Below are 10,178 nucleotides of genomic sequence, written 5' to 3' on the forward strand. Positions count from 1 at the left end.
TCGGGTACTATAAATAGCTGGGATCTCATTTGGGTGATCCGGAGGTCATGATCATATGGTCTTATATGATTTAGTATCCTCCTCAAAATATTAGTGTTTTTTCCTTACCAGTTGTGTTAAAAATAGACAACTACATCTATCATAATAAAATGTTTCCCATTTTGTAAAGACACAAAACTATTATTGTCCACTACTATTCACTAACATCCACCACCACTATTTTTTCCACCACCAGTACAACCTCCACCACTCACAAATACCCGCCACTGTTTCCACCACCCACTGCTTCTTTCACTACCACCATTAAAAATTTGTTAATATAATTTTTAACCGGGGTCACTATAGTACAGTGGTAAAGTCATTGGGTGATGATACCAGTTACCTGAGTTCGAAATTTGCCAGCACCAAATTCTTTACCGGTCAATACATATATAGTTTTTAATAAACTTATTTATTAATAAAAATATGTATTTAATAGATTCAAATGAAAATTTATCATGAAAAATTAATTACTCATGAGCAATTAATAGGACACTAATTAAATAAAGTATTTATAATGGTTAGTTGGAAAAAAAAAACCTGTTGTAGATTTATCCCTCCTAGATAAATCTCGGCCGCTCTTTATCTAGCCTAACTTAGACAAGCTTTGTTTTATATTCTAGATGCATAACACAGTTTGGTTAACTTACTCTATGTAAGTGGTGGCCAAGATTTGTCTAGGAAGAAGAAAAATCCGCGGCCGTGGTTTGTTCAACTACACTATTATGAATGTTTTATTAACTAGTATCCCATTAAAATAAAGTATTAACTTGTATCCAATTAATTTCTCATAATGAATGATTAATTAATTTTTCATCATAGATGTCCCCTTAATTGATCTAATAAATACATATTTTTATTAGTAAATAATAATTTTACTAAAAATTATATTAATAAATATTATTGGTGGTAGTGGATGAAGAAGTGGGTGGTAGAGATATTAAAGATACAAAAATATTATGGTGGGTGTTGGTCTTTCCCTGGTGGTAGAAGAAATAGTGTTGATGACTTTTTTTAAGATTTTTGTTAAAGGGAGAGCAAAAAGTGATCCAAGGAGAGAAAAAATCGTTGTTAACTCGGTAATTAGGCCGATTTGTATACTGAGTCAAATTTTGAGTTTTTTTTGCCCCAAATGCCCTTTAACCTAGTCTCCCTTAAACCTAACCTATGTAAGTTAACCTAAAATATAATTATAGAAACGGAAATTCAAGGGACCAAAAACCAAAACGCCGTTAAACCCCTAAATCTACATTCATGGAAGAATGTGGTGATTTGATAGGAAACCAGGAACCAATTGTTTCAAATATACAAGGAACCTAGTGCATAACATTTTATTGATCGAAAGATTTACTTCTGCATGAACTTTGTATTTTGTGGGTTGATTTGTCTTGTAAGTGAAATAAGACATTAACGTGAATGAGAATGAGAAAAAGGTTCTGGAAAGTATTACCACTTTACAAGTTCACTTTGTCTTCTTCTATTTCTTTCTTTGGTATAATTAAGATCTTTTATGAATGAACATAGTATGTATGACCAAATTAATTACGTGACCATCAGAAGCTTGGATCAATCTTGTTAGAGTTTAAATGGTATCATCACTTTTTTATCACTATATATATAAACTTTCACTTAATATCTGATTATCCAACATCAGATAATCTGTGAGTAAATCACTTATATTTTAAACAATCTTAAACAATAGTTAGAAGTGATCTTCAAGGGGCCTATTTCATTGAGTTAGAAAGACCAGTTGCTTGCTTAGAGCTTGATTTTTGTTTAGGGCTTGAACGTGGAAGAAAAAAAAAGAACAAGGAAGAAGCAGTTCGACTGGATACTGTTCTTCGTGAATAGTCTTTCTAACACTGGTGAGTTAAACTGGAGCATTAATTTGGGGATTAAGCGTGTCAAGGTCATTTCAGTCCAAGTAAAAATTTAATATCCGAATCGGCCTAGTTGCCGAGTTAACTACGATTTTTGCTCTCCTCGGATCACTTTTTGCTCTCCCTTTAACAAACATCGTTTTTAATGGTGGTAGATGTTGGTGAATAGTAGTGAACAATAATATTTTTGTGTCTTTACAAACACACAACATTGTAATGTGAAAGATGCAGTTGACTATTTTTCGCATGATTGGTAAGGACAAAACCCAAATATTTCGTGTATGATACCAGATCATATAATACAATATGATCATACCGCTGGATCACCCAAATAGTACCCAATCGAACAAATCATGGTTTTTAATTTTAAAATAAAATTGATTACAATATAAAAGAGAATACAAAAAAAATAATGGAATAAATTAATTGACGACTTAAGTTTGTTCAATATAAACTTTCCTCATGACGTTTGTGATTAAAAATTAAAACACGTCCAGAGGTTGGGGGTGGCAGCAATGGTGAGGTGGGGGAAAGAAGTGGTATGAAGTGATATTTTGGAGGTGGTGGGTGCTGGTGAGAGTAATATATTATGTACCTTATTTCCTTGATGATTTGGTATCATCCTCGAAATCTTTAGTGCCTTAATTTGTCAATTGTTTTTGGCATCATCTTCAAGATTTGTTTATGGAGAAGATAAATCAATGGTAGTTTACGTAGGTGTTTATAAGTGACATCTATGATCGAAAGTTAGAAATTCATATCTGACGGTTGTAATCTGTGTACATCATTATTGTCTCATTAATTTTTCATAATAAATATTTTATTAATCTCTCATGATAAATGTCTTATTAATTATCTAAATGAATATATACTCACATTAAATAGATAACAATTATGTTAATAATTACATCAATAGATATTAGGGATAATCAGGGTGGTGTTTGTGACTGGTGGTGCATGGAGCCGATGGCGACAGTGCTGCTGATGGAAAAGGTAGTCGTAATGGGTGGTTCTGGTGGTGGTATTGCAATTGGTCAATGTATTAATGTGCAATGTTTATTCGATGTCGTTATAACATAAATAACATTATATCTTGGAAATTGTGCTTGAATTTTTAAGTTTTAAAATAAGCTCGGTCAAATAAAAAATAATAATCAAATTGTATTAAAAACAATTGTCACTTTAAATAGTAACAACAAATGAATAACACCGGTCAAAATATTTTTTTTCACTTATTTTCGTGGCCGTGACATTACGGCACGGGCCAAGTTCTAGTCAAGAATACATAGCACAGTTTGAATAACTTAGCCTATGTAAAAAGTGACCAGGATTTGTCCTCACAAAAGATAAATCTATGGATGTGATCGTTTGTCATAACTGACAGTTCTGATTGGGATTAGAAATGCATCTAACGGATAAAATTTACCATGTCGCTAATGTTCCATTAACTCTCAATAATAAATATTTATTAAATTGCCATGATAAATGTAAAACTAAAAATGATAATAAATAAATTATTCTATTAATGATGGTAATAAATATATTTTTATTAACTAATATTTAGGATCAGTTTGGTATTACCGTAAGTTTTACGAAAGTGCTTTTTTCGACGTGCGTTACTGTGCGGAGCTATGTAAAAAAGTAATTGAACGTTTGCAAAATATAAACTAAAGCTAAAACTTATTTAAAAAGCCATCAAATTGTGTTTAAGAAAATATCATGTTCAACTATCGTTGTAGCAAATGACAAAAACAGACATATCTCTGAAAATTATTTTATTCTATTTAACCGTGTTTAAAAATAAGTAATTTTTTTACTATTACACATATATGTAATATTAAATTTACTAATTAGTATTATTATTAGAAGGTATTATTTTTCTTAACCATTTTTTAATAATCAATAGTTATTTAATATTTATTGTTGATAAACTAAAGAATCTTTCACTGAAATTGTATAATATAAAATATAGTTTGAAAATGAAAAATAATTATCTTTACAGAATAAAATATAACGAATAAAAATTGGTAATATATAGATTTAGGGATAATTTTGTCAGTTACAAAAATAAATGGGATAGAAAAGAAAAACAAATTTGAAATTAGGGGTGGACTATATATTTTGCAAGCTCCTTCTGCCCAACTTTTAAAAGTTGATAAAGTATAGAAGTGTTTTGCATAAAAAACACTTTACAATATTTTTACCAAACACATGGATAACAAAATATTTCTATAAATATATTTTCAAATTACTTTTCTTGAAAGAAAAAAGCAGTACCAAATCTTAGTCAGACTGGCTAACAGTTATATTAGTGGACCATAGAGATGGTGGCAAGTATTAGTGCCCAGTGAGTAATTTTGCATCTTCTCACGAATTTCTTAATGAATGATTTAACGTTATTTTTATTGAATGATGATGGATAACATTGTTTATTATTATTAGAATATATTGTTATTAGGTTAACTAAAAGTCGAAGATAATCAAAGAAATTACTCTGCGGTTGTGGTTAACAAAGTTTGACTAACTTAGCCTAGATAAAAAGTGGTCAAGATTTGTTTACTCTGCGGTTGTGGTTTGTTCAACTTTAATGCTATTATAATAAGTGATTTATTATTTGGTGTCTCATTATTGCTCATGACGAATAATTTATTAAATTTTCATTTCCCTTTATTGATCTAATAAATACATAATTTCATTAATAAATAAACTTACTAAAAACTATATCTATAGAAACTATTAGTGGTTGTTTTTCATAAGTGACGGTTGTGATTGGAATTAGAAATGCATCTAACAACCAAAATTTGCTTACCATATCACTAATGTCTTATTAATTTTTTACAATAAATATTTTATCATGTCAAAATAAATGTCATATTAAAAATCATAATAAATAAATTATTCTATTAGTAATTATATAAATATATTTTTATTATCTAATACTTAAATTTGATAATAGTTATATAAGTGGCCATAGTGGTGGAGTTAGTGAGCAGTGGAGATGGAAAAAATGTTATGGTGTTATGGACAGTGGTGGTGGAAGTTGTTTCGGTGGAAAGAGTGGTAGTGGATGGTGTTGTAGTGGTGGCAACTATTTGTGGATAATGGTGGTCGGTGAAAATAAATTGCACTCATGTCCTTCAACCATAACATTAGGTATTTGATTGATCTTTTTCTGTTTCTCCAAATCGAGTTATTTGCATAGCCTTAAATCACTTTCACTTTTTCTGCTTGCTCCCAAGTCATGTTTTACTTACTTTTCTTTTTTTTATATGACTTTAAATCTCAGTCAGAACAAACGACTAAAAAAGTATTTATTATTTCATCGAACATGATATGATTTTATTTTGGATGTTCCACCGGGCATTCAACAAGCACAATTGGGAGGCAATGGGCTTTTTCTCAATCCTTCGATGTATTATGTTATTTTCTTGAATTACACTTCCCCGAACATGTATTTTCCATGGTTATCTATCTTTTTTTTCTTTTTATTAATTAAAATTTGAATAATTGGAACCCACTAAAAAAATTGTTGACTCTGATTGTTTTTCTTATTCATTTTTATTCGTACTTTCTTGCATTTATGATCCTGATTATCTTTTCCTTATTGTTTTTCCGTCTTCATTTTTAGATTGCTCCAAACAAAGTTCCTTAATGCTGGTGGAAATGAATATTGAGAATCATAAATCATATATTCTATACCAAATAAGCAATTCATCTTATGGTTAATAAACCACCTATGGATTTTGTTTTTTATATGAATTATAATGTGTTGTATGTTTTGCAAATCATCCATTTCATTCGTGTTCTGTCAATGTTCCTGTGTTCCTAAAAGCGTTCACGTTGTCTCATTTTTGGTTTCATCAAATTTGTATTGTCATGTAGGGAAAGCAGCAACGAGCACAATCGTACTTTCAAATGCTTCATTCTTTTGTCATACCAATCAGATATGAGACTCATCATCTTCGGATAACTAATTTGTTGGTGTGACTCTGGCCATTTCCTCATCGATCTCAAACATATGATGCTTATTTAAGTCGTCGCATCCAAAACATGCATAGATTCTACAAAAAAAAGGACTCCCAATAATCTTGTGCTTAGAAAAATCTCTTTCTTCATTCGACTCTGTATATTTTGGATGCTTAAATAGTTCAGTTATACACTCACCTGCATAGTTACGTGGCTTGGTCAAATAGCCACCCTGATATAATCAAAACTCTTTTCCTACCTTACCAAGAGGTTTTCTTGGCTACGTTTATATGATTTTAAATTTTCCAGTAAAAGACGCAAAAATTATGTCAATTGGTGAGTCACAATATTATAGTCAAAGGAAATTAAAAGCTAACAAAATTTGATTGCAAGAATTATTGCATCCAAGAGGTTCTATAAGGAATTTCACACAAAAATATTACTTACTAAATGCTTCAGCGTCATGTTTATTCTATGATGGATAACATAGTCTACTGTTATCAAGATAAGCTGTTAACCATTTGGCGGACTAGCTAAACATGGTTTCATCTATTTTATGCAGCGAATAACCTCAATTTGGAAGGTCAAGATCGTAGAATGTCTAGGAATTTTGAAGTACTGGAGATGCATTTTATGTGAGTATTATAGATTGTGAAAAATACTAGAACCCCCATATTATATGGGTTTAATATATAAGAGCCCCACTAAATGGATCATCCACTATCAACTCCATACTTTAAGAAAATAATATTACTAGGCCCCAAAAAATCAAATTTTCTTCAGATCTGGCTCATGATTTTATATTATGTATTTTGATAATGACAAAATTATCCTTTCCTATTTATATCACAGAAACCTGTTAGATATTTTCATTTCTAATTTAATTTTCTCTCTCCAATTCTTACATAACCACAATCTAGGGTTTTAAATTTATCCGAGCAGAGAAAATCGATTGATTTTGATCCAGAGACAATCGATTTTTCTTTTCCGGTTTGATTAAATCTAGCTTTGAATCGATTAATTTTCAATGTTTCTTCAATTTTCGAAGCATGATTTTGCTGCTGCTGTTGTAACCATTTGTTCCTGGTCTATTCTATGAAATAGGAAAGATCCAAAGGTTCGAACGTTGGTGGCGATCATAAAGATCACAAATCCAGCACCAGGGGACGGAGGAGCATCAGTTGCAGTAGAAATTACAATCCAAGAAACAAATTTCAATTATCAGATCTGCAGATTCGGCACTAATTCATCAGCCATATAAGTATACAGAGATAAGTATCATCTTCTTTTTGTCATGATGCTTGAATTGAGAGATTTTATTTGATTGATTTCAAAAAAAATTGAAGAATTATGAATAAAAATTTTAGATATGTTCTTCGTCTAAATCGTCCTAACTCTCAATTTCTAGCTGAAATCCAAAAACTGATTTGAGATGCGGTATCAGCGAGTCATCATCTCTATTACCCTTGGATTTGATTTGAATTTCATCGGTCATTAATTTTACTCTTGATAGATTTCATGGAGTTAGTTTTACGACGTTTAAATAGTAACAACATAAGCAATTTGGTATCTGACACTGAACTATGTACCTCATTGAAAACTATGCCTTCAATTTCATCTGCAGTTCAATCTTCTATCGTTGTATCATTATGTTGGCAGAACCTTGAAAAAAAAGGTTTTTGTTGGCTACTAGCCATGGTATTTGTTTGTCTAACTTGTGTTTTAATGCAATGCTAATCAAACTTATAAAATTGTAGTTGTTTGATTACTGTACAAGTCATTTTACCTAGTAGAAAAAGGTGGTGGTGGTGGAGGTGCAGGTTTTAAAGAAGGACTATGAAGCCAGTGGTGATGATGGTGGTGGTATTGCAGTTAGTGTAACTGGCGGAGGAATATGTATCAGATGGGTGTGATAAGTTGTATTGTAAGTTTTACGTAATGATTTGAGCCTGCTCTATTGGATAGGTGTTATATAATGTAGAATTTAGCTCTAACTCGTTCATAACATCTTATATCGTATTATTGCATATTACTTGGTGTGCATTCAAAAGGCATTAGCTATTTTGGAACAAGTTCTACCTCTTGTTGAGGGTGACAAGTCCACATTCTACTTTATATATGTTTCATTTTGGTTAATGCTTGTGGTCCTCTTACAGCTCTTTCATGGATTGCGTTTTTTCAGTTATTTTTTCACAACGTTGTCGTTTGTTGGTCTCACATGCACCTTTCCCGATGAATAGGTCGTTTGATGGATTTTAAAAGGAACTCTAGGGGTACAAAGTTGCAGATTGCAAATGATTTCCAGCAGGTCATCTTTCAAGTTGCATTTGAGCAAATTTATCAATTTTTTGGTCATTTTTCTATTGGATTATTTATGTTTTCAATTTATTTTTGCAGAAAAAAAATTGTTTGGTCCAATCATTAGAAAGGCTACTCGTTTCTAGTGAAGTACCTAACGAGCCCTATGTTTTGATGATATTTTCTCATGGACTGGTGAGCTTTTGTCTTCCATCAAAATAGTCTTGCTTTAAAGTTTATTTTCTGCTCTTTTAGGTCGTTTTCACTCTTCCTACTATATGTGATCTAGCTGTATCAGATGGGTGTGAAAAGTTCCTTGATAATTATATATTCCCCATATGAAAAAATGTTTAGTTAAACCCAGATTCACCGTGGTCGTCAAGTCTTATGCATGTGTAACTCCTAATTAGTAATTACACGTTTCATATGCATGTGTAACTCCCAATTACATCTGTCCATATGCATGTGTAACCCCTAGTTACACTAGTAGAATGCATGTGTAACCCCTAGTTACACATTATAAAATGAACAAATTTAGTGGGTCGGGAAGATGATGTGAGCCAATTTAGTTGTGTTGGCTCGTTGTTAGATTGTAATGCATGTGTAATGTGTATCTACTGACTAAACATATCATTTAACTCAGGCTATTTATTGGCTCCTTTAGCTTTTCGCATAGTTGTGGTATTTGGATTCATAAAATTCTGAAGGCTGGTTATAGCGGACAATTTTCAGTTGACAACTTTTTATTTTTATTTTTATTTTGAAGCATGGACTTTTTATTATTTGGTGTACTTTTCCTACTTTTATACAAGATTACTGTATCTATTAGTTTCATTCGTTTTAGATGTGTAGTTTTTAATTTTCGATTTCATATGTTCTTGGTAGATATGAAATGGAAGTTGTTTTTGCTTTTGATGTTGGGAAACGACATCCAGCAAGGGAAAGTGGTTGAACAAAGAAGTTCTCAGGTTGCAGGTGAAGTTTTGGTGAGGTTCTCAAGCAATAAAACAATGAAGAACTGAAACTGTTACTGACCATTTTCATGGGAATATATGAAGGGGATTACTGATTAGCTCATTTGGCAGGATGTTTTGTTTGTTTTCATTTATAGATTTGAGTCAGCTGACTCAGAAGAAAAATTTCATACTTTGCTTGTTCATATACCTAAGCATGAGACATGATTTATAACTCATTTGGCAGGATTTTGGGTGTTTGGTCTGATTAGAACAAGTCAGGTTAGTGATGAACTGGAACACATGATTGGACAGATTGAGACTATACAGAATCGTCATGGGATGGTCCTTGAATCCATACAGGGCGACATCATGCGAGTAAAGAAGCAAATACAAGAGTGCGCATTGGATAGTACGTAAATGTTTACCTCCTCTCAGTCAGACAGTCACATTAGGCAAAATTTAGAATGGTTATTAGACATGTAGTGAATCAGATTAGAAAAAAAAAAGTATGTTGTTCTCTTTGGAACTGAAAATGTAGTCCATCTTAATGATTTCATTATTTCAGTTTATTAAATGAGGAAGGTATTCGAGTTTTTTATCCAGGTGTTGTCTTGTTTGTCTAATTTGTTGATGTTCTCGTGTTCTCATTCAGTTGAAGGTATAAAGCAGAAATTGGCAGGCCATGATAACTCATTGCAGCTAGTGGTGACAGTTTTATCCTTTGATTCTTCTTGCTGTCTTTTTTCAAATTCCAAATCAGTAAGTATCCATTAGTATATACATTTTCTTACATCTGAATGGATGTGTATATAGTTACTCATGCTAATTAGATGTGTAGCTATTAGTTACACAATCTAAATGGATGTGTATCTATTGGTTACACATGCTAATTATTAGTGTAACTTGTTGATACACATTCATTTTTTTTCGTTATATTTGAGTTTCTGAAGTTGTCATCTGGTAAACTTTCGTGCCAAATTTAGGTACGATTTCATGAATCCAAGATGTGTAGCTATTAGTTACACAATCTAAATGGATG

Source organism: Papaver somniferum, chromosome 3 (genome assembly GCF_003573695.1).
Source record: "Papaver somniferum cultivar HN1 chromosome 3, ASM357369v1, whole genome shotgun sequence".
NCBI classification, from domain to species: domain Eukaryota; kingdom Viridiplantae; phylum Streptophyta; class Magnoliopsida; order Ranunculales; family Papaveraceae; genus Papaver; species Papaver somniferum.